This window comes from Staurois parvus, unplaced genomic scaffold (assembly GCF_062004578.1).
Source record: "Staurois parvus isolate SC_StPar_1 unplaced genomic scaffold, SC_StPar_1.0 ptg000575l, whole genome shotgun sequence".
Classification (NCBI taxonomy): Eukaryota; Metazoa; Chordata; class Amphibia; order Anura; family Ranidae; genus Staurois; species Staurois parvus.
The window spans coordinates 8,088,376-8,114,793 of record NW_028318371.1 but is presented as its reverse complement, the minus strand read 5'-3'; the positions used below and the strand labels follow the sequence as shown (position 1 = coordinate 8,114,793).

The 26,418-nt window shown below is 46.6% G+C and overlaps 1 protein-coding gene and 1 pseudogene across 2 annotated transcripts in view; both read right to left on the bottom strand.

The window, feature by feature from the left end:
* The window catches only part of ARHGAP39 (Rho GTPase activating protein 39), a 368,562-nt gene that overhangs the window by 282,841 nt on the left and 59,303 nt on the right, over positions 1 to 26,418 (bottom strand). The window lies entirely within an intron of this gene.
* LOC149450418 (U2 spliceosomal RNA) lies at positions 15,574 to 15,731 on the bottom strand (annotated as a pseudogene).

The window sequence follows — 26,418 nt, the reverse complement described above, 5'->3', positions numbered from 1 at the left end:
TCACCCCTCAGAACATCTCTACAAGTGCTGCGGCTGAGGCCTGTTCTACAAGTGACCCCTTTATAGTCACCCATCAGAACATCTCTACAAGTGTTGCAGCTGAGGCCTGTTCTACAAAAGTGACCCCTTTATAGTCACCCCTTAGAACATCTCTACAAGTGCTGCGGCTGAGGCCTGTTCTACAAAAGTGACACCTTTATAGTCATTCCACAGAACATCTCTACAAGTGCTGCGGCTGAGGCCTGTTCTACAAAAGTGACCCCTTTATAGTGACCCCTCAGAACATCTCTACATGTGCTGCGTCTGAGGCCTATTCTACAAAAGTGACCCCTTTATAGTCATTCCACAGAACATCTCTACAAGTGCTGCGGCTGAGGCCCGTTCTACAAAAGTGACCCCTTTATAGTCACCCCTCAGAACATCTCTACAAGTGCTGCGGCTGAGGCCTGTTCTACAAGTGACCCCTTTATAGTCACCCCTCAGAATATCTCTACAAGTGCTGCGGCTGAGGCCTGTTCTACAAAAGTGACCCCTTTATAGTCACCCCTCAGAACATCTCTACAAGTGCTGCGGCTGAGGCCTGTTCTACAAGTGACCCCTTTATAGTCACCCCTCAGGACATCTCTACAAGTGCTGCGGCTGAGGCCTGTTCTACAAGTGACCCCTTTATAGTCACCCCTCAGGACATCTCTATAAGTGCTGCGGATGAGGCCTGTTCTACAAAAGTGACCCCTTTATAGTCACCCCCTCAGAACTTCTCTACAAATGTTGTGGCTGAGGCCTGTTTTACAAGTGACCCCTTTATAGTGACCCCTCAGAACATCTCTACAAGTGCTGCGGCTGAGGCCTGTTCTACAAAAGTGACCCCTTTATAGTCATTCCATAGAACATCTCTACAAGTGCTGAGGCCTGTTCTACAATAGTGACCCCTTTATAGTCACCCCTCAGAACATCTCTACAAGTGCTGCGGCTGAGGCCTGTTCTACAAAAGTGACCCCTTTATAGTCACCCCTCAGAACATCTCTACAAGTGCTGCGGCTGAGGCCTGTTCTACAAGTGACCCCTTTATAGTCACCCCTCAGAACATCTCTACAAGTGCTGCAGCTGAGGCCTGTTCTACAAGTGACCCCTTTATAGTCACCCCTCAGAACATCTCTACAAGTGCTGCGGCTGAGGCCTGTTCTACAAAAGTGACCCCTTTATAGTCACCCCTCAGAACATCTCTACAAGTGTTGCGGCTGAGGCCTGTTCTACAAGTGACCCCTTTATAGTCACCCCTCAGAACATCTCTACAAGTGCTGCAGCTGAGGCCTGTTCTACAAGTGACCCCTTTATAGTCACCCCTCAGAACATCTCTACAAGTGTTGCGGCTGAGGCCTGTTCTACAAGTGACCCCTTTATAGTCACCCCTCAGAACATCTCTACAAGTGCTGCGGCTGAGGCCTGTTCTACAAGTGACCCCTTTATAGTCACCCCTCAGAACATCTCTACAAGTGTTGCAGCTGAGGCCTGTTCTACAAAAGTGACCCCTTTATAGTCACCCCTCAGAACATCTCTACAAGTGCTGCGGCTGAGGCCTGTTCTATAAAAGTGACCCCTTTATAGTCATTCCACAGAACATCTCTACAAGTGCTGCGGCTGAGGCCCGTTCTACAAAAGTGACCCCTTTATAGTCACCCCTCAGAACATCTCTACAAGTGCTGAGGCTGAGGCCTGTTCTACAAATGACCCCTTTATAGTTACCCCTCAGAACATCTCTACAAGTGTTGGGGCTGAGGCCTGTTCTACAAAAGTGACCCCTTTATAGTCATTCCACAGAACATCTCTACAAGTGCTGCGGCTGAGGCCTGTTCTACAAAAGTGACCCCTTTATAGTGACCCCTCAGAACATCTCTACAAGTGCTGCGGCTGAGGCCTTTTCTACAAAAGTGACCCCTTTATAGACATTCTGCAGAACATCTCTACAAGTGCTGCAGCTGAAGTCTGTTCTACAAAAGTGACCCCTTTATAGTCACCCCTCAGAACATCTCTACAAGTGCTGAGGCTGAGGCCTGTTCTACAAGTGACCCCTTTATAGTGACCCCTCAGAACATCTCTACAAGTGCTGCGGCTGAGGCCTGTTCTACAAAAGTGACCCCTTTATAGTGACCCCTCAGAACATCTCTACAAGTGCTGCGGCTGAGGCCTTTTCTACAAAAGTGACCCCTTTATAGACATTCTGCAGAACATCTCTACAAGTGCTGCAGCTGAAGTCTGTTCTACAAAAGTGACCCCTTTATAGTCACCCCTCAGAACATCTCTACAAGTGCTGAGGCTGAGGCCTGTTCTACAAGTGACCCCTTTATAGTGACCCCTCAGAACATCTCTACAAGTGCTGCGGCTGAGGCCTGTTCTACAAAAGTGACCCCTTTATAGCCACCCCTCAGAACATCTCTACAAGTGCTGCGGCTGAGGCCTGTTCTACAAAAGTGACCCCTTTATAGCCACCCCTCAGGACATCACTACAAGTGCTGCAGATGACGTTTGTTCTTCAGCAGTGACACCTTATTGAAAGTGACACCAAATCAGCACACAATGACTTTCTCCACATCTGATTAATCTCAGTGTTAGTGTTTTTATCAACTAACAGATTATTTAAAGGATAAATGGGTTGGGGTAAATGACGGGAAGGGGGAAAAAAAAAAAGATAGGCGCACTTTGTTTTAAAGTGTACTTATCCTTTAAGAAGAATCATTTTCCAGAAAAGCTCTTAAAAACTAAACTTTGTAATGTCTGCGAAAGTCTAACTATGGCTTCAGTCACTCGGAACTTGCTGGCAGCGACAATTGGGAAAGGCGTCAAGTTGAGTTCGGGTGTGAGATCTGCTCTGATGTGTGTCAGCTGATGAATGTTCTCAGCCCCTCACACCTCATATTGATGCAATTATCACCAAATCCATAATTCTCACACATTGGAATCATTATCATACTGTTATGGGATTGCATTTATTCCATGAAGGCTCAATTCACCCAAAGAGATATTTTAGTGTTTGGTGGATAATTAAGGTGTCTTCTATCTCTCTGGACTCTATTCATGAAATACCTGCACTGAGTTTGTAGAAAGGGTCAAGTATGTCCTAGTTAGGTGCTGCCCCGGATGGGAGGGTAAGGGTTAATGTCTTTCCCGGTTCTTTAGTTTTGGCGGGTTATCTGTAGGATCAGATCCACTGATCCTGTGATATAAGAGGGAGCCTGCTGCATGGGAGCAGGACTCGGGCAGCCAGCAAGATGTAAGAGAGAGAGCCTAGAGACCAGAGCCCCAAGCCTGAGGGCCCCAGAGAAGAGGAAAGATTGGGAAGCCGCACCTGGGAGTAGGGCAAGAATGTCACCTGCTGCTTCCGTAACGTAGAAGGTCCTCTGTATCCCCCAAAGAAACCAGCTGCTGGGAAATGCCTCTGATGGACCTTTTAGCACATGGACTCTACCTTTTGCAGGTATTCCGGGGCAAGCACATAGCCTGACCTAGGAGTAGGAACATAGGAATAAGAGCCTGAGAGCCCCAGAGAAGAGGAAAGATTGGGAAGCCACACCCGGGAGTAGGGCAAGAATGTCACCTGCTGCTTCCGTAACGTAGAAGGTCCTCTGTACCCCCCCAAAGAAACCAGCAGCTGGAAAATGCCTCTGATGGACCTTTTAGCACATGGACTCTACCTTTTGCAGGTATGCCGGGGCAAGCACATAGCATGAGCTAGGAGTAGGAACATAGGAATAAGAGCCTGAGAGCCCCAGAGAAGAGGAAAGATTGGGAAGCTGCACCCGGGAGTAGGGCAAGAATGTCACCTGCTGCTTCCGTAACGTAGAAGGTCCTCTGTATCCCCTAAAGAAACCAGCAGCTGGGAAATGCCTCTGATGGACCTTTTAGCACATGGACTCTACCTTTTGCAGGTATGCCGGGGCAAGCACATAGCCTGAGCTAGGAGTAGGAACATAGGAATAATCCGGTTTTGCACGTTGGACTTTTTGCACTTTTCCAAGTAAAGTTGTGAAACTTTGATCCCGTCTGGTCTAAAGTTACTCAATGGGTTGTAATGCAAGTAACCGGCTCCTATGATCTAAGGTCACATTGGGGTATAAAGAAAAGACGTAACACAGAGAAAAGTGCAAGTCAATGGTTATCAAGGGTAACGGAAGTTTGACAAGAAGCCTTTCCATATCGTGTACCTGTGGACCAGCCTCTAGCAGCGAGGGAGATGTTGTCGGCACTCCTTCGGCCAGCAGTCTGTCTACCACAGCAATGGGAGTAAATCTGCATCACAGAGGTCTCCATCCTGTACAGAGGTATGGTAGTTCAAGAGCAAAGTTAGGTGTACCCGTGGAGCCCGCGCAGAGTGCATGGTGGGGACTATTCCACTCTTGGGGAATGGTAGTGGAAAGCGCTGGATAGATGGTTGTGGGCAAGGCTCAGCGTGTCCCTCCCAACTGCAAGTCTACAGTGGGAAGATGTACATTTATACAGGGACCCAAGAGTTAACTGGAGAACATTTATGGTGTACATAGCGTACATTCATCACTAATAATAGAGGCCCGCTTTATGGTTCTCCCTGATGGCAACCTCAGTCTTGCCCCTGGGGTATTGGTGAAAATGGCACAGAGCAAAAAGCTACACCATGTGTATTGGAAGTGATCCTGTTGCAAGTGCCTAGTGTAGCCCAGAAGAACCCACCCCATGAGTAGTCCTCATATGTGACCCAGACATGGCGCCCAACCAGTTAATGGGGAACATGGAGGAAGATTCACCATCACCCGCCTACCCCAGCCCTACAAGTTCCTGGGTTTGCACACCTGCCCATTATGAGGGGCTCCCACCATCCCAACATTGAGTTCTTGGGTCTGTACACTTGCTGTGCCCATTATGAGGAGTTCCCACCATCCCTGTGTTGAGTTCCCGGGTCTGTATACCTGCTGTACCCATTCTGAGGGGTTCCCACCATTCCTGTGCTGAGTTCCCTTGTCTGTACACCTGCTGTGCCCATTATGAGGGATTCCCATCATCCCTGTGCTGAGTTCCCTAGTCTGTATACCTACTGTGCCCATTCTGAGGGGTTCCCACCATCCCTGTGCTGAGTTCCCAGGTCTGCACACCTGCTGTGCTAATTATGAGGTGTTCCCACCATTCCTGTGCTGAGTTCCCTCGTCTGTACACCTGCTGTGCCCATTATGAGGGATTCCTATCATCCCTGTGCTGAGTTCCTGGGTCTGTACACCTGCTGTGCCCATTATGAGGGGTTCCCCCCATCCCTGTGCTGAGTTCTCAAGTCTGTACACCTGCTGTGTCCAATATAAGGGGTTCCCACCATCCCTGTGCTGAGTTCCTGGGTCTGTACACCTGCTGTGCCCATTATGAGGAGTTCCCACCATTACTGTGCTGAGTTTCCAGGTCTGTACACCTGCTGTGCCCATTATGAGGGGTCCCCACCATCCCTGTGCTGAGTTCCCGGGTCTGTACACCCGCTGTGCCCATTATGAGGGGTCCCCACCATCCCTGTGCTGAGTTCCCAGGTCTGTACACCCGCTGTGCCCATTATGAGGGGTCCCCACTATCCCTGTGCTGAGTTTCCAGGTCTGTACATCTGCTGTGCCCATTATGAGGGGTTCCCACCATTACTGTTCTGAGTTCCCAGTTCTATAAACCTGCTGTGCCCATTATGAGGGATTCCCACCATCCCTGTGCTGAGTTCCAGGGTCTGTACACCTGTTGTGCCCTTAATGAGGGGTCCCCACCATCCCTGTGCTGAGTTCCCGGGTCTGTACACCTGCTGTGCCCATTATGAGGGGTTCCCACCATCCCTGTTCTGAGTTCCCAGTTCTATAAACCTGCTGTGCCCATTCTGAAGAGTCCACTCTGAGGAATGTGACTGTCCGTTCATCTGTAAGTGGAGCCCATCTGAATGAACAAAGCTGAATTTCAAGTGCCAGGATCTGGTGGGCAGAAAAGAAGATATTCTCTAGTCTACAAAACAAAAGTGACCTTTCAAATAGCCTCATCCCCCTTCATCCCCCGGATCCCACTTCAGATTTCCTGCTGCGCGAAACAAAAGCCGATTCACCAGCCGGGCACAGACCTTCACCGAGCTACACTAGGTATAAATCTCTGCAATCCATCCAACCTCAACATGGAAATCACAGCTCTGACCTGGCCGAGCTCTGCGGGTTTATTCCTGATCAGTGAAGTCCGAGGACGGTGATGGACAGATAGTATGGGCAGGAATGTCTCTGCTACTTCAGCGTTTTGAGTTGCTGATGTGGAACCTTTATAGATAAATTCTTCTGCCTTTGGGCCTGTCCATACCAGTACAGTGCAATAACCTGCGTACCTATTAACCAATGACCTCTGTGATCTGTGAGCACCCTGAGATCCTGTGTCCACCTATGACCCCTGTGACTCCAGACCATCCTGTGTCACCCCCTGAAGCCAGACAACCCTGTTCCACCATGACTGTGCCCCCCGTGTACAAAGTCAGCTCCATAGAGATATGGTTTGACCAGTCTGGTGTGGAGGAACTCAAGTGGACATGCAAGAGATGTACATCTACAGCAAACAAAGACATTCTAGAACATTGTTGGGGGTAATGCCATTTTCTGTTCCACTATGACTGTGTCCTCATGCACAAAGTCAGCTCCATAGAGATATGATTGTCTGTTCCACCATTTTCTGTTCCACCATTTTTTGTTCCACCATGACTGTCCCCCGTGTACAAAGTCAGCTCCATAGAGATATGGTTTGACCAGTTTGGTGTGGAGGAACTCAAGTGGACATGCAAGAGATGTACATCTACAGCATACAAAGACATTCTAGAACATTGTTGGGGGTAATGCCATTTTCTGTTCCACCATGACTGTGTCCTCATGCACAAAGCCAGCTCCATAAAGATATGGTATACTGTTCCACCATTTTCTGTTCCACCATGACTGTCCCCCATGTACAAAGTCAGCTCCATAGAGATATGGTTTGACCAGTTTGGTGTGGAGGAACTCTGGTGGACATGCAAGAAAAGTACATCTACAGCATACAAAGACATTCTAGAACATTCTAGGGGGTAATGCCATTTTCTCTTCCACCATGACTGTGTCCCCATGTACAAAGCCAGCTCCATAAAGATATGGTTTGACCAGTTTGGTGTGTAGGAACTCAAGTGAACATGCAATAAATGTACATCTACAGCAAACAAAGACATTCTAGAACATTCTTGGGGGTAATGCCATTTTCTGTTCCACCATGACTGTGCCCCCTGTGTACAAAGTCAGCTCCATTGAGATATGGTTTGACCAGTCTGGTGTGGAGGAACTCAAATGGACATGCAAGAAATGTACATCTACAGCATACAAAGACATTCTAGAATATTGTTGGGGGTAAAGCTATTTTCTGTTCCACCATGACTATGTCCTCATGCACAAAGCCAGCTCCATAGAGATATGGGTTGACCAGTCTGGTGTGGAGGAACTCAAGTGGACATGCAAGAGATGTACATCTACAGCAAACAAAGACATTCTAGAACATTGTTGGGGGTAATACCATTTTCTGTTCCACCATGACTGTGTCCCTGTGTACAAAGCCAGCTCCATAAAGATATGGTTTTCTGTTCCACCATTTTTTGTTCCACCATGACTGTGTCCCCCGTGTACAAAGTCAGCTCCATAGAGATATGGTTTGACCAGTTTGGTGTGGAGGAACTCAAATGGACATGCAAGAAATGTACATCTATAGCAAACAAAGACATTCTAGAATATTGTTGGGGGTAATGCCATTTTCTGTTCCACCATGACTGTGCCCCCGTGTACAAAGCCAGCTCCATAAAGATATGGGTTGACCAGTCTGGTGTGGAGGAACTCAAATGGACATGCAAGAAATGTACATCTACAGCATACAAAAACATTCTAGAACATTTTTGAGGGTAATGCCATTTTCTGTTCCACCATGACTGTGTCCCCGTGTACAAGGCCAGCTCCATAAAGACATGATAAAACTAAAAATAATCGCACCAGAGCTCCAATAATAGTGAAAGAAAGCCGCTGACACAATATCGCAGGTACAATATGATCAGAATATAAAATAACAGTGCAGCGCTAAATGCAGGTTAGGTAAACAATAAAGCCTTGTCTAAGATATCAAAGCGGAGTTCCAGTTGAATAAAAAAAATAACTAAAACCCAGCAGCTACAAAAAACTGTAGCTGCTGACTATTAAAACACAGACTCTTACCTGTCCATCGATCCAGCGGTGTCCTCAGCACGGCTGGTTTCACCAGCCGTCTTCTCTCCCTGGTGCCGCCATCTTCAGTGTGGGCACCCGGCTGTGACAGCTTGCGGCTTCCAAACCGGGTACCCACTGCGCATGTGCGAGTAGCGCTGCGCTTTCTGAATGGTTCCGTAGTCTTCGGGGACCGGTCACGTGTCCCAAAAGACTACAGGGAGGGAAGGGGGAGGACAACTTACGCTTCCAATCGCCTTAGGTGTGTGAACCGGAAGTGGGAGCGGGTACCTCTCAAATTCGGGTACCCGCTCCCCAAAGGTGCCAATCCTTAACGGGGGGTGGGGGACAAATCCTTAAAGCAGAACTTCCCCTTTTGGGTGGAGCTCCAATTTAATGACAACGGTCTAATTAGATGGTGAAAATAAAAGGGAAAAGCTAGTAATCCCCTGAAAGTTCCCTGTAACGGAACCGGACCCCGACTGCACTAGGGTATTTCCGTTAGACCCCCGCTTCCCAGTTCGAACACAGATCCACTCGAAGTAAAACCAGGAAATAGACTACTTTATTTTAACACAGACACAAGATATATACATTCAAGGGAACAATTCTCCCCTTCCTGCATAAGGACACAGGACGGGGCAAACCAAATCTAGAAACAAGAAACACATCAGCAGACCCCCCCCCCCCCACCAAACCAATACACAAACACATACATCCCTTAATAGTTTGCTCCCAAGCAAGACACACAATAGAACAATGGGATGCAATCACATAACACCAAACAATCCACAACCCCCACCTATCTCCTATACATGTCTACACAATATCAGGACATTTCACCCTGTACCCCTAACAGGCACAGGATGACTTACACATAAGAGGGATATGGGGAGCTAAGACAGGGGTCTCCCCACCCCTCCAAAGTGAGGTGTGTTCCATGGGCCCCCCACCCAAAGTCACTCCCATCACATTCCCAATAGATGGATTCGGACAGATGGTGTTCACATGAGTAGAGAAAACAGCTCCAACTGGAAGGCCATCTCATAGTGTAGTAAGTTAGTGCAGCAACAAGATGTATGACGTCATCGCGCACATGGACGTGGCGGCCATCCTGTTGGTTTGATACTGGTTGGACATAGCACTGTGAAATTATGTTGTACTTTTTTGCACACTTTTAAATGTGGGTTTATTTCTTGGATTATGTCTGCATTAACTACACTATGAGATGACCTTTCTTCTTTGATTCATGCATTTTGGATTGGTGCTATCTATCTGGTTGGAGCCGATTCATCTACGTAGCGTGGTGCCATTGCAATCAAAGTTGGAAGTCCAGCCAAGACGTCCTAATGCGCATATTGACTTTTCCTGATGGGCGATCAAACCGTTTGGTAAGAGGTAGTTTATTTGGTATGGCGGTGAAGGTCTGTTCCCCGTTTTCCCTACTCACCTGAACACCATCTGTCCGAATCCATCTATTGGGGACTTTCAAAGGATTACTTCCTTTTCCTTTGCACCATCTAATTGGACAGTTGTCATTAATATGATGGACAAGGCTTCATTGTTCGCTATATTCATTGTTTACCGTTTGGCAAGAGGTAGTTTATTTGGTGTGGAGGTGGAGGTCTGTTCCCCGTTGTCCCTACTCACCTGAACACCATCTGTCCGAATCCATCTATTGGGGACTTTCAAAGGATTACCTCCTTTTCCTTTTTATTTGCACCATCTAATTGGACTGTTGTCATTAACATGATGGACAAGGCTTCATTGTTCGCTATATTCATTGTTTACCTATCCTGCATTTAGAACAGCACCGTTATTTTATATCCATAAAGACATGGTTCGACCAGTTTGGTGTGGAGAAACTTGAGTGTCCTGTACACAGCCCTGACCTCAACCCTACTGAACACCTTGGGGATGAATTGGAATGCGGATTGAGAGCTAGGTCTTCTCATCCAACATCAGTACCTGACCTCATGAATGGGCACAAGTTCCAAAAGACACCCTCAAAAGTCTTGTGGAAAGCCTCCTTAGAAGAGGGGAGGAGGTTAAAGTCACAAATGGGGCCAATTCCATATTAATGGGCATGGTTCTGGAAAGGTAGGTCCAGCAAGCTGATATAGGTGTGATGGTTAGGCATCTACCATCCTTTGCCGATATGGGCAAAGGATGGATAACCACACCTATATACGCTTGTTGAACATCCCATTCCAAAACAGGGGCACGGGTGTACATCATTCCCCAATCCGACTGTTAATAGGCAGAAAAGGTTACCTTTATCTCACTGACCATACATCTACACTGAGCTCTCAAGTTATTCATTACCAAGAAGGACCTCAGGCACAGGAGACCATGTAAGGTGCACAACAGTCGTGTACGGCTCCGTACTAGGAGCAAACACAAACAAATAATTATCAGCCGTCACACATTAACATATGCGCCACCATATAGACTGAGCGCGCTGCACGGATACAATGAATTTTTTTTTCTATGGAGCTGCAGTATGTTGCCATGGCAACCACACACACTCCAGGGTGAAAAAAAAAGTCATTTATAGAAACCGGCAGCATGCGCGGGGAGGGGTGGAGCGGTGGGATTTTATGAGAAAAGCCATTTTCACTTAGGAAGATTATTGATCATTTAGAGGGATGGCAAGCATTCATGCGTTCAGCAGTGTTAGAGGGAATGGTGGTGTCTAACCTTTCCGAATTTCCTAACCCAAGACAAGACCTGTCTTGTGATCTACTGTCTATACATCCTCAGCCTCCGAGGATCCCCATATTCCACCCTGCTCATCAAAATGGGTGTACGAATCTTATTTCATATTCACATCCATATCAGACAAATCTGGGAAAAGACCACAAATTCCCTCCATAAAACTGGCAGGAGGAGTGGGCATACAATTAAATTCTCCACACATGCACATGGTGGTTAGAAGTTACCACCAAGCTGGTTGACGTTTTTGAGATAAATGGGTTTTCCCAGCCAATGACTGCAAAGTTATCAATCTGGCATGAACATTTACTCAATGTGCAGACGCATGTGTGGATTGGTGGCCAGATCCAATATGTGCTGCTCTCCACTACCATCTGAAAGGGACCAAAGCCACACATTTTCCTTAGTTTTAGATGGAGTTGGGAAAGTGTCCTAAATCATAACCAAGATGATCCAGGATAAAAATCCCAATGTGTTTCAGAATGCCCCCCCTTCATCAGGGCTCTGGTAGCTGGACTTTGACTCTAAAGCATTTTGAGTCACCCCATGACCCCAATAACTCCTGAGCATCCTATACCACCCCCTGAGCCCCGTAACTCTAAAGCATCCTGTGTCACCCCATGACCCCAGCAACTCCAAAGTGTCCTATGCCACCCACTGAGCCCTGTAACTCTAAAGCATCCTGTGTCACCCCATGACCCCAATAACTCCTGAGCATCCTATACCACGCCCTGACCCCCGTAACTCTAAAGCATCCTGTGTCACCCCATGACCCCAGCAACTCCAAAGTGTCCTATGCCACCCCGAGTCCTGTGACTCCAAAGTATCCCGTGTCACCCCATGACCCCAATAACTCCTGAGCATCCTATACCACCCCCTGAGCCCCATAACTCTAAAGCATCCTGTGTCACCCCATGACCCCAGCAACTCCAAAGTGTCCTATGCCACCCCCTGAGTCCTGTGACTCCAAAGTATCCTGTGTCACACCATGACACCAGTAACTCCAGAGCGTCCTGCATCACCCTCTGAGCCCTGTGACTCCAAAGTATCTTGTGTCACCCCCTGACCCCAATAACTCCAGAGCATCCTGTGTCACCCCCTCAGTCCTGTGACTCCAGAGTATTCTATGTCACCCCATGAGCCCTGTGACTCCAAAGCATCTTGAGTAACTCCTTGAGCCCTGTGACTACAAAAGCATTCTGTGTCACCTCATGAGACCTGTGACTCCAGAGCATCTTGAGTCATCCCATGACACCAGTAACTTCAGAGCATCCTGTGTCACCCCATGACCCTGGTAACTCCAGAGCTTCCTATGTCACCCCATGAGCCCTGTGACTCCAAATGATCTTGAGTAACTCCTTGAGCCCTGTGACTCCAAAAGCATTCTGTGTCCCCCCATGAGACCTGTGACTCCAAAGCATTTTGAGTCATCCCATGACATCCGTACCTTCAGAACATGCTGTGTCACCCCATTGCCCTGGTAACTCCAGAGCAACCTATGTCACCCCCTGAGCCCAGTGACTCCAAAGCATCTTGAGTCACCCCATGACACCAGTAACTCCAGAGCTTCCTATGTCACCCCATGAGCCCAGTGACTCCAAAGCATCTTGTGTCACCCCATGACACCAGTATCTTCAGAACATGCCGTGTCACCCCATGACCCTGGTAACTCCAGAGCTTCCTATGTCACCCCATGAGTCCTGTGACTCCAAAGGATCTTGAGTAACTCCTTGAGCCCTGTGACTCCAAAAGCATTCTACATCACCCCATGAGACCTGTGACTCCAAAGCATTTTGAGTCACCCCATGACACCAGTAACTTCAAAGCATCCTGTGTCACCCCATGATCCTAGTAGCTTCAGAGCATTATGTGTCACCCCACAACCCCAGTAACTCCAAAGCATCTTGTGTCACCCCCTGAGCCTTGTGACTCCAGAGCATCCTGTGTCACCCCATGACACCAGCAACTCCACAGCATTCTGTGTCACCCCACGACACCTGTGACACCATAGCACCCTGAGCATCCAGTGTCACTATGTGACCCCTTTGACTCCAGAGCACCCTGTGCCACCCTGTGACTCCAGAGTACCCTGGGCACCCTGTGTCACCCAGTGAGAGGGTTGCCAGCTGTCAGTAAATTCATGGCCAATTTGTAAAATCCGTGATTTTTGCATATGTCCGTGAATGTCTGTTACGGACATGCAGACTCCATATCCATAGTAGACATTCATGGACAATGTAAAAAACAACGATTTTACAAACTATCTGTGAATTTACTGACAGTTGAAAACCTTGCCCAGTGACCCTGTGCCATCCAGTCATTCTCTGTATGCCCAGTTCACCTGTATCCCCAGGTAGCCTCCGACACGCTCCTGTCATCCACTGGACTGCGTCTCTCCCTGTGAATATGGACTCCTGCCAATGCCATCCAGTGACATCTGTTTAAGAGGGGATATAACCTTTATTTCAAAGAGATTTTATATTACTTCCTGTCGTGTTTTCAGGACAATTATTAACCGGAAATGTCTCCAATGACACACAGATGACAAAAAAAAAGCAACAAGGTTTTATCTAATCTCTTCTCTATACAAAATTAAAAAAAAATGGTTTAGACTTTCCGGGTTAATATTGCCTAGATTGGCCATTCGGACACACAGCTACTCAGCCAATGTAAATGAACACTTCGCTTCCAGAGTCTCCTTCACCGGCGCTGTCAGACAGAAGTCAAACAATCTGGATATTGGAGACATTTTATTGCTCTCAGATTTATGAGATTTTGCTCTTTTATTAGTTTACAATTTGTGAAATAGGATTTGCGGTGAAGGTTCACTGCTGGCGCTCCATTTCATTCTCCCGAATCACCTCTGTTAAAAAATTCATGAGCACTCTGAGTGATGGCGAGGATCCACTCCGCAGATTAGGGGTGTCATTATAAGGATGGGAGTTCACGGCATTCAGATCGGACGTTCAGCGTCAGGCCGACGTCTCAGGAGAGCGTCACTTATGGATGATAATTAATGGCGGGGGACAGAGAAGTGTCTGCAGGAGCCGCCACTCATTAGTGTGACTTTAGTCAGACGTAGTGTGCAGCGTCCCCCAATTGTCAGCCATTAATAAATGATTGTAATAGGTGTCTTCATTCCCTAATGGGGGCAACATGCTAATGAGAGACTGATAAGAGTCTGAAGGTTTGATAAAATGTTTTTAGATTTTTTTCAGCTCTCCGTCCTTCAAAAAATATGCATTAAACTGCTTTCTTGTCCTTTGGGAGGGAGCTATGTTGGCCTGTGACGGAACGACTGTCACCCAGATTGGGTGATTCCATCAGAGAACTGCTTCCTTGCCACTGGGACATAGGACCAAGGTTTTATAGCCAGGCTTTTTTAAAGTCCATGGAGGTGCGAAAAACAAAAACCCATAAGTGAACAAAAAGTGTGCAAGTGCAAAACACAAAAAAGTGCACTTAGGGGTGTGCTTTAGTTCACCCCCGAAGGAGTAGGACCTCTACCCTGATCCCCAGGGCGCAAGGCTCCTGACAGGGACAAAGGTTTCCACATAGTCCACCTAGCCAAAAGGCCTGGTGGACCCCTTTCCTAGTGGCTAGCCACAGCAGACCACCAAGTACTAGGACGGAGGGCTCTCCCGAAGAGAGACCCCCCCCCCCAGGGACAGGGGAGGAAGGAAACTAATGGCCACACATCCTCCCCCTAGACTTCAGGGCAGGCCCGAGGAAGGGTAGGACCTCTACCCTGATCCCCTGGGGTGCGAGGCTCCTGACAGGGTCAAAGGTTTCAACATGGTGCACCTAGCCAAAAGGCCTGGCGGACCCCTTTCCTAGTGGCTAGCCACAGCAGACCAACAAGTACTAGGACAGAGGGCTCTCCCGAAGAGAGACCCCCCCCCCAGGGACAGGGGAGGAAGGAAACTAATGGCAACGCATCCTCCCCCTAGACTTCAGGGCAGGCCCGAGGAAGGGTAGGACCTCTACCCTGATCCCCTGGGGTGCGAGGCTCCTGACAGGGTCAAAGGTTTCCACATGGTCCACCTAGCCAAAAGGCCTGGCGGACTCCTTTCCCAGTGGCTAGCCGAAGCCGACCACCAAGTACTAGGTCAGGAGGCTCTGCCGAAGAGAGACCCCAAGAAACAGGGGAGGAAGGAACCTAATGGCAACACATCCTCCCCCTAGACTTCAGGGCAGGCCCGAGGACACACACCCTCCATCCTAGTGAGAAATAAAACACACAAAAGTGAAAGGTGACAAAACAGTGGGAGAAAAATAAATAAATAAATAAGTGGCCATGCAATTGGGCACTGGCTAGGCCTGAGGCCCGTAGCAAAAAAAAAATTGCCCTGGACTTAGCCAAAAGGCCTAGCCCTAAAAGGCGCAGTGCAGAAAAAGTGTTTGGAACAGCGACCATGCACACTTTTCACACTTGGGATCTCACCCCCATGTGCTACTAAGAGCACCCCTGAGGCGACCGCACAGGGGGCACTGCTTCGCGGATTCTCTGCCTCCCCGGCTCCTGGCCAGACAAGGTAGATCCGTTCAAATCAGGAGGAACTGGGCCCCTCCAGTTTTCCCAGGGGGATTATTCCCGGAGCCAACAGCCTGTGTGCACCACGGTTTCTCTTCCAGCCAGTACTAGCTTTCTGAGCCCCCATCATACCAGCAGGGGTACTAGACAGCCAACCATCCTCGCCTAAAAGCAAGAATGATGGCGGAGCACCCCTACTCTACACTGATAAGAACAGATACTACACTTCATCTTAGCCAAAAGGCCAAGATAGCCGGGCATTCCACCCAAGACTAGAATAGACTAGCTTAGATTCCAAACTGGAACTCTTTATTGAACATAAATACAGTTTTTATAAACTCCAGAAATAGGGGCAGTCCCCACATAAACAATAAAGCAAATATTACATCGCACACTGATTAGATAACGAGGTGAAGCTGATGGCTAATCTCATCATGTAGGAGCCTCCAAGAGGACCTGCCAACAGACCCACAATAGGTAACTCAGGTAACAATGGGAATGCACACCTAGGAGGCACACAATGGGAGAAGATACTAAACACATAACACCTTAATAAACACATTAGAGCAAGAGTCCTCACTTCAGGTTGTTTTGCTAATTACCTCAATATCTTCTTAAGAGTCTCTGAGTCTGTGAAGGAGGGGGCTGAAGCAGTCAATGCTAGTTTGAGTGGGCACAGACACCCCAAATCTATATATTGGTCCTCTGAGTCTGTGTGTTTTGGGGAGACATCGACTTGAATCCCAAGTAAAAGGGCCATGGTCAGTAGGCAAGAGGCTAGCCTGCAGTCCCCTCCAAAAGCTCCTTTGCTGGTTGGGTCTGTCACATGGCCAAACCCACAGTAGCTTGTTTTTAAGATTCAATCAAAATGTTTTCCTAATATTTGGGACGCAATTTAATTCAAAGTACAAATAAAGTTACAATCGTTTTCCGTTGTTCCTCCAGTTTACTTCTTCATACTGTACAAAGATCGAATCCGGAAAAATATAGGTCATGGTAAAACACTTCAAAATAAAAAAACAAAACAAAAGCAAACCAAAAACATACAACTGTACCAGCCTCTTCTGGTTGTTACATCCACTCACCGTCCAATTCTTGCTGCCTTCACCTCCGTAACATGTCCACAACTTGTCCATTCCTAAATGAGGATGAGCTCAGGATTGGTCCGACCTTGGGGATTCCTTAGCTGCAGTTGCTTGGGTGGCAGTAGGTGGCAATGCCAGCTTCCTTCGGGTTCAAAGTTCAGACCAATTCCAAGTTCATCCCTTTTCTTAACCAAAGAAACCACCAAACTAATGATTCTCTCCTTCGTTATCTCTTACCTCGAGTATTGAAACTTTCTCCTTGTTGACTGATCTCTACACAGACTATTATCCCTTTAGTCTATCATGAATGCTGCTGCCAGACTCAACCACCTTACCAACCACTCAGTGTCCACCACCTCTCTGCTGACATCTGATCACCCAACAAACACAAATCAAAATAGTAACGATAACATACAAAGCCACCAACAACTCTTCTCCCAGCTGCATCACCAATCTCATCTACAAATATCACCCAAACTGTCCTCTATACTCTTCCCAAGTCTTCGTCTCTCTAACCCCATTGTCACCTCCTGCAATGACTGTTTCCAGGACTTCTCCAGGGACTCTCCCATCCTCTGGGACTCCCTACCCCATTTTTTCTGGCTATCTCCTAATCTCCCCACCTTTAGGAGATCCCATAAAACTCGTCTCTTCAGGTGTGCCTATCCAGCCTCCACCTTAACACTGAACTTTTACTTTCTCTATCAACTCATGCCCACAGTTAATAACTTTGGGATTGTGACAAACTAGGAGCACAGAGAGAGAGAACACACAGAAGCAAATGAAACAGAACCCGTCTTGTGGGTGTATATTGGGGACTTTTATATACAGTTGGGGTGAAACAAGGGTTGTCTATGATTAGAAGTTCAAAGGGACCAGGGAGGCCCAACATGGGATATGGTGTAGCAGTATAACCCAGTTGGGGGCGAATACAAGACAACATGCTGCCAGCAGAGGTAAGTCCATGATCCACGGGGCTTCATTATGGTACCGCAAGAAGAAAGAGTCCACAAGGTAGCAATATGACACAACAAGAAGAAACAGTCCACAAGGTAGCGATATGAGGCAACAAGAAGAAACAGTCCACAAGAAGAAACAGACCACAAGGTAGCAATATGAGGCAACAAGAAGAAACAGTCCACAAGAAGAAACATTCCACAAGAAGATACAGTCCACAAGAAGATACAGTCCACAAGAAGATACAGTCCACAAGGAGAAACAGTCCACAAGAAGAAACAGTCCACATGGTAGTGATATGACACAGCAAGAAGAAACAGTCCACAAGGAGAAACAGTCCACAAGGAGAAACAGTCCAAAAGGAGAAACAGTCCACAAGAAGAAACAGTCCACAAGAAGAAACAGTCCACAAGGTAGCGATGTGACACAACAAGAAGAAACAGTCCACAAGGTAGCGATATGACACAGCAAGAAGAAACAGTCCACAAGGAGAAACAGTCCACCAGAAGAAACAGTCCACAAGGAGAAACAGTCCACAAGAAGAAACAGTCCACAAGAAGAAACAGTCCACAAGGAGAAACAGTCCACAAGGTAGCAATATGACACAACAAGAAGAAACAGTCCACAAGGTAGCGATATGACACAGCAAAAAGAAACAGTCCACAAGGAGAAACAGTCCACAAGAAGAAACAGTCCACAAGGTAGCGATATGACGCAAGAAGAAGAAACAGTCCACAAGAAGAAACAGTCCACAAGGAGAAACAGTCCACAAGAAACAGTCCACAAGAAGAAACAGTCCACAAGAAGAAACAGTCCACAAGGAGAAACAGTCCACAAGAAGAAACAGTCCACAAGAAGAAACAGTCCACAAGGTAGCAATATGACACAAGAAGAAACAGTCCACAAGGTAGCAATATGGTACAGTCCAGGAGGTAGCATATGGTGTAGCAGTATAACCCAGTTGGGGGCGAATACAAGACAATATGCTGACAGCAGAGGTAAGTCCATGATCCACGGGGCTTCATTATGGTACCGCAAGAAGAAAGAGTCCACAAGGTAGCAATATGACAAAGCAAGAAGAAACAGTCCACAAGGTAGCAATATGAGGCAACAAGAAGAAACAGTCCACAAGAAGAAACAGTCCACAAGGTAGCAATATGACACAACAAGAAGAAACAGTCCACAAGGTAGCAATATGAGGCAACAAGAAGAAACAGTCCACAAGAAGAAACATTCCACAAGAAGATACAGTCCACAAGGAGAAACAGTCCACAAGGAGAAACAGTCCATATGGTAGTGATATGACACAGCAAGAAGAAACAGTCCACAAGGAGAAACAGTCCACAAGGAGAAACAGTCCACAAGAAGAAACAGTCCGCAAGAAGAAACAGTCCACAAGGTAGCGATATGACACAACAATAAGAAACAGTCCACAAGGAGAAACAGTCCACAAGGTAGCGATATGACACAGCAAGAAGAAACAGTCCACAAGGAGAAACAGTCCACAAGGTAGCGATATGACACAGCAAGAAGAAACAGTCCACAAGGAGAAACAGTCCACAAGAAGAAACAGTCCACAAGAAGAAACAGTCCACAAGGAGAAACAGTCCACAAGGTAGCAATATGACACAACAAGAAGAAACAGTCCACAAGGTAGCGATATGAGGCACAAGAAGAAACAGTCCACAAGAAGAAACAGTCCACAAGGTAGCAATATGACACAACAAGAAGAAACAGTCAACAAGGAGAAACAGTCCACAAGGAAGCGATATGAGGCAACAAGAAGAAACAGTCCACAAGGTAGCGATATGAGGCAACAAGAAGAAACAGTCCACCAGGTAGCAATATGAGGCAACAAGAAGAAACAGTCCACAAGAAGAAACAGTCCACAAGGTAGCAATATGAGGCAACAAGAAGAAACAGTCCACAAGAAGAAACATTCCACAAGAAGATACAGTCCACAAGAAGATACAGTCCACAAGAAGATACAGTCCACAAGGAGAAACAGTCCACAAGAAGAAACAGTCCATATGGTAGTGATATGACACAGCAAGAAGAAACAGTCCAAAAGGAGAAACAGTCCACAAGAAGAAACAGTCCACAAGAAGAAACAGTCCACAAGAAGAAACAGTCCGCAAGAAGAAACAGTCCACAAGAAGAAACAGTCCACAAGGTAGCGATATGACACAACAAGAAGAAACAGTCCACAAGGTAGCGATATGACACAGCAAGAAGAAACAGTCCACAAGGAGAAACAGTCCACCAGAAGAAACAGTCCACAAGGAGAAACAGTCCACAAGGAGAAACAGTCCACAAGAAGAAACAGTCCACAAGAAGAAACAGTCCACAAGGAGAAACAGTCCACAAGGTAGCAATATGACACAACAAGAAGAAACAATCCACAAGGTAGCGATATGAGGCACAAGAAGAAACAGTCCACAAGAAGAAACAGTCCACAAAGTAGCAATATGACACAACAAGAAGAAACAGTCAACAAGGAGAAACAGTCCACAAGGTAGCGATATGAGGCAAAAAGAAGAAACAGTCCACAAGAAGAAACATTCCACAAGAAGATACAGTCCACAAGGAGAAACAGTCCACAAGGAGAAACAGTCCACATGGTAGTGATATGACACAGCAAGAAGAAACAGTCCACAAGGAGAAACAGTCCACAAGAAGAAACAGTCCTCAAGGAGAAACAGTCCACAAGAAGAAACAGTCCAAAAGGAGAAACAGTCCACAAGAAGAAACAGTCCACAAGAAGAAACAGTCCACAAAGTAGCGATATGAAACAACAAGAAGAAACAGTCCACAAGGTAGCGATATGACACAACAAGAAGAAACAGTCCACAAGGAGAAACAGTCCACAAGAAGAAACAGTCCACAAGGAGAAACAGTCCACAAGGGGAAACAGTCCACAAGGAGAAACAGTCCACAAGAAGAAATAGTCCACAAGAAGAAACAGTCCACAAGGTAGCGATATGACACAAGAAGAAACAGTCCACAAGGTAGCGATATGACACAAGAAGAAACAGTCCACAAGGTAGCGATATGACACAGCAAGAAGAAACAGTCCACAAGAAGAAACAGTCCACAAGGTAGCAATATGACACAACAAGAAGAAACAGTCTGTGAGGGACCGCCGAGCGGCACCACTGGCACTCCACTGGTCAGGCGCGCCCAGAGTGCGGAGTCTAAGCCCCAGGGTACTTGTTCACCAGAGCCCCTGATGGTGGGGATGGACTTGTAGTACCCCGAGACCAGGTCGCCTCTACTGAGCACACCGGTCAGTGGTAGTGGTGTTCGCCAGGGGTTCCAACCAGGGAGAGCCAGATGTGAGGAGGTCGGGTGACCCCGATGGGATGGATGGATGGATGGCTGAGCAAGTGCGTAGTCAGACAGGCCGAGTCGGTAATGTAGAGGACGGTAAGGTACAAGGGAGCAGGCAGGGAATCGTCGGGTCACACGCCAGGTCAGCAACAGGAGGTCAGATCTAATAAGGGGCATCCAGGGAGAGAGGTCAGGCAAGCAAGGGTCTGGGCAGGAGAAATCAGCAAGGTCAAGAGTAATCCGGGTCAATAACTTACTAGGCACAGGTACAGGAACACAGGAAGCAGGTAAGACCAGAAGGCAACGAAATGACAGCTCAGGGACCTTTAAATATCCCGCCCTGCGCTGCCATTGGTGCCCAGCGGGCGGCCGCGGCTTCTACTGCGCATGCGCGAACTCGAACGCCGCGGCCGGCCCGGACCTAGTGCCCGTGTACTGGGTGGAGCAGTGCGCCTGCGCCGGGCCCAACGCGGCGGGGATCGAGGAGATCCCTGACACAGTCCACAAGGTAGCAATATGAGGCAACAAGAAGAAATAGTCCACAAGGAGAAACAGTCCACAAGAAGAAACAGTCCACAAGGAGAAACAGTCCACAAGGAGAAACAGTCCACAAGAAGAAACAGTCCACAAGAAGAAACAGTCCACAAGAAGAAACAGTCCACAAGGAGAAACAGTCCACAAGAAGAAACAGTCCACAAGAAGAAACAGTCCACAAGAAGAAACAGTCCACAAAGTAGCGATATGACACAACAAGAAGAAACAGTCCACAAGGTAGCGATATGACACAGCAAGAAGAAACAGTCCACAAGGAGAAACAGTCCACCAGAAGAAACAGTCCACAAGAAGAAACAGTCCACAAGAAGAAACAGTCCACAAGGAGAAACAGTCCACAAGAAGAAACAGTCCACAAGAAGAAACAGTCCACAAAGTAGCGATATGACACAAGAAGAAAAAGTCCACAAGGTAGCGATATGACACAGCAAGAAGAAACAGTCCACAAGGTAGCGATATGAGGCAACAAGAATAAACAGTCCACAAGAAGAAACAGTCCACAAGGTAGCAATATGACACAACAAGAAGAAACAGTCCACAAGAAGATACAGTCCACAAGGAGAAACAGTCCACAAGAAGAAACAGTCCACAAGGAGAAACAGTCCACAAGAAGAAACAGTCCACAAGGAGAAACAGTCCACAAGAAGAAACAGTCCACAAGAAGAAACAGTCCACAAGAAGAAACAGTCCACAAGAAGAAACAGTCCACAAGAAGAAACAGTCCACAAGGAGAAACAGTCCACAAGAAGAAACAGTCCACAAGGAGAAACAGTCCACAAGAAGAAACAGTCCACAAGGAGAAACAGTCCACAAGAAGAAACAGTCCACAAGAAGAAACAGTCCACAAGGAGAAACAGTCCACAAGAAGAAACAGTCCACAAGAAGAAACAGTCCACAGGAAGAAACAGTCCACAAGGTAGCGATATGACACAACAAGAAGAAACAGTCCACAAGGTAGCGATATGACACAGCAAGAAGAAACAGTCCACAAGAAGAAACAGTCCACAAGGTAGCGATATGACACAAGAAGAAACAGTCCACAAGAAGAAACAGTCCACAAAGTAGCGATATGACACAAGAAGAAGAAACAGTCCAGAAGAAGAAACAGTCCACAAGGTAGCGCTATGGTAGAGTCCAGGAGGTAGCATAATGTCACAGCAATATGGTGGGAGACGTGTGGGGAATGGAGAGTTAGGTCCTGAGGGCTGCCAGACGCCCATGACAGGTATCAGTTGCCTTTACCTAATTAATCGAAGGTGGCTAGATGAGCATAGGCAGATGGATTCTTCACAGGAACAATCAGAATATTGAACATTAATCAAGTGTCGCGCTTCACTTCTGATTTACATCAAAACAACCAACATAAACGTCTTTCAAGCCCTGGTTCAAATATATGCGGCCCTCCGGGCACATGAGCTCATTCATTTGAATGGACTCCCGTGCACCGTGACACGCAGGAAAGAAGTCCCTGCATTTCTTTGGAAAACGCAGCGCGCACAGGAACCTTGGTTCCCACTACGGCTGCGTTTTCCAGTGCGGGCGGCGTGCCATTAGAACTAATGGCACCAGCCTGCGGGTCCGCATTCCTCTGTGCGGTTGGTGCGGCTGCACGGGTTTCCGTGTGGATCCACAGCCGCACCACCCACGCAGATGTGAACCTAGCCTCATAAGTGCCCATATATTGATATTCTATATGATGCAGATATAGAATGCTAGAATTATCACAGATGCTAGAATTACAAATACCTTCTTGAAACCCCTCGTGCGATTATACACTGCAAACCAATGTGTGTACACCTCCACCGGATGTTCTCAGCTGGTGTATATGACCAAACCGCTAAGTGAGGTCATACATAGCGTGTGTCCCTTATATGGACTAATGTATGATGTCCGATGAGCATGAGTCTCCTCCTCTGTCCTAGCTATCCTCAAAGGGGAGGGGCTTTGACGTCATGACGCACGTAGGATAGGAGAGTGCCGTACAGCTGGCTGCAGATTAGCGGTTTGAGGATCCATATCAGTAACAGTGCCTTTTTGGAGCTGCTCTATAAGACACGATATTATACATCATACATGTGAGTGGAATATTGGATATTGTTTTATCAATAAATGTTTTGTAATTTTTGCAATTATTATTATTATACAGGATTTATGAAAATCCACTGAAAATAATGCCTCGGTTTACAAATTGTTTTCGCAATATGAAGTGTATGTCGGTGCCGATTTTAAATGCAATTGCCATTTTTTTTTTCTTCACTAAAGCTCACAGAATTAGCTGTCACTTTCCCCAAAGCTAAAGGAAACTTTTTTGTTTCTTTTATCTTGGGAAAGAAACTAAAAGGAAACATTGTTTCTTTTAGCTGGGGGGAAAGTGACAGCTGATTCTCTGAGCTATAGAGAAGAAAAAAAATTACATTTAAAAACCGGCACTGACCTATAGTGACAGCAGCTTTTTTTTTTACTTCTTTCTGACCTCCAGAACAGATTAATTGGTTCTCAATGTATTCCTATGGGAAACCGCGTTTCGGTTTACAAATTTATTGCAATTATTATTATACAGGATTTATGGCGCCAACAGTTTGCACAGCGCTTTACAATAGAACGGGAGACGATACAGCAACAATACAGTTCAATACAAGAGGGATAGGAGGGCCTGATCCTGGGAGCTTACAATCTAAGAGGGAGGGGCTAGTGGTACAAAGGGTAGTAACTGTGGGGGATGGACTGGTAGGAGGAGTAGAAGGTTCCGTTATTAGCTGAAGGCAGGATAGGCTACCCTGAAGAGATCGGTTTTCAGAGATCGCCTAAAAGTGAGCAGAGTGGGCGATAGTCTGATAAATTGGGGTAGAGAGTTCTAGAGGATGGGGGAAGCTCTGGAGAAATCCTGGAGATGAGCATGGGAGGAGGAGACAAGAGAGCTAGAGAGCAGGAGGTTGTTGGAGGAGCTGAGAGTACGGTTTGGGTGATATTTGGAGACAAGATTGGTGATGTAATTTGGGGCGGAGTTATAAATGGCTTTATATGTTATTGTTAATGTTTTATCCCTTGGGCAATGGGAAGCCAGTGGAGGGATTGGCAGAGAGGGATGGAGGACACTGAGCAGAGGTCAGTAGAGGGACTGGCAGAGAGGGGTGAAGGATACTGAATGGAGGCCAGTGAAGGGATTGGCAGAGAGGGATGGAGGCCAGTGAAGGGATTGGCAGAGAGGGGTGGAGGACACTGAGTGGAGGTCAGTGGAGGGATTGGCAGAGAGGGGTGGAGGACACTGAATGGAGGTCAGTGGAGGGATTGGCAGAGAGGGATGGAGGACACTGAGCGGAGGCCAGTGGTGGGATTGGCAGAGAGGGATAGAGGACATTTAATGGAGGCCAGTGGATGGATTGGCATAGAGGGATGGCAGATATGGAACGGTTAGTAAGGTGGATGAGTCTGGCAGCAGCATTCATGATAGACTGAAGAGGGGATAGCCTGCGATGAGGTCGGCCAATGAAGAGGGAGTTACAATAGTCAAGGCGAGAGATAACCAGGGAGGGAATAAGTTGCTTAGTAGCTTCCGAAACGTCCCGGAGAACGCATTGAATTCGTAAACCGAGGTACACCTGTATATGGACACTTATTAAAAGACGTTTATGTTGGTTGTTTTGGTTTAAATCAGAAGTGAAGCGCCGCACTTGACTGATGTTTTTTGTTATAGAACACATTTTGTATGGGAATGTGAACAGTAATTTTATTTTTATCATTTTTTATGACCATTTTATAAATGTTTTGTATCACTGATTCGGCATAGCAGCTCACAAGATCCTGCACTTTATAGATCGGAATATTGAGCTCTGGATTGATGTGTGGACACCTCTACAAGTATTCTGGGTATTTAGTCATCTTTAGGTCAACTGAAAAGATTTCTTAGTGTTCCTCTGACACTCTAGGAATGCCCGCTGGCTGCCTGCAAAATATCGGACGCACCAGATAAGGATACAAACCTGGTAAGAAATACTTTGTGAATCTACGACGTCGGCAGTGAGGACAGCACAGGGAATAAGCGATTATACTCTCATAGTATGGGCGGCACAGTGACTTAGTGGTTAGCACGTCTGGCTTGCAGTAAATGGGTCATGGGTTAGATTCCCGACCATGGCGCCTCCTGCATGGAGTTTACATGTTCTCCCTGTACTTGTGTGGGTTTCCTCCGGGTGCTCCGGTTTCCTCCCACACTCCAAAGACAGGCTGGTAGGTGAATTGGTTCCTGTCTAAATTGTCCCTAGTATGTGTATGTATGAATGTGAGTTAGGGACCTAAGATTGTACGCCCCTTGAGGGTTAGGGACTGATGTGAATGTACAATATATATGTGTAAAGCAGGGTGGATAAAAATCAATGATTTTTTTAAAAAAAATCAAAAAAAATCGATTTTGTTTATTTAAATCAGATTTTTTTTATTTAAATCGGATTTTTTTAAATAAAATGCTTTTTGAGGAAAATATATTACCATCCAAAGGTTATTCCATCATGAAATAAAGATTAGTTTTTTAATTATGTAGAATAAGGCTGTATATGTTTAATTTGTTTGGTAAATAAATTCCATGAATCCATTCACAATGTCAGGCTCTTCCAGAGGTTTCTATAAGATTATTGGGCAGTTTCTCTGCCTACAAGATATTATCACAGATGATTGGTTTACTTTTGCAGTTCTCAAAACTGAATTTGACTCAGCGGAGATCACATGCCTCTTCTTCACAGCAAAAATGTTATAACATGAACAGAGTTAAGAAAAAGACCTTCATCCTAACTTCTACAAACCTATGAATACAGAATCAACCCCTTCAGTGCCAAGTTTCAAGAAGTTCAGTGAATAGAATAGAAACAATATTTTTCTGATTGTTTGCAGTGGAATAGATCTGCACAAGAAGAAAGTGAAACTAAGTGTGAGGGGGAGGGGCTGACAGTCTAAGTTTCTTCAAATATATATATTTTGTTTAGCCAAATTAGGTAACAAACATGAATGTTTAAGCAAATCACATCTG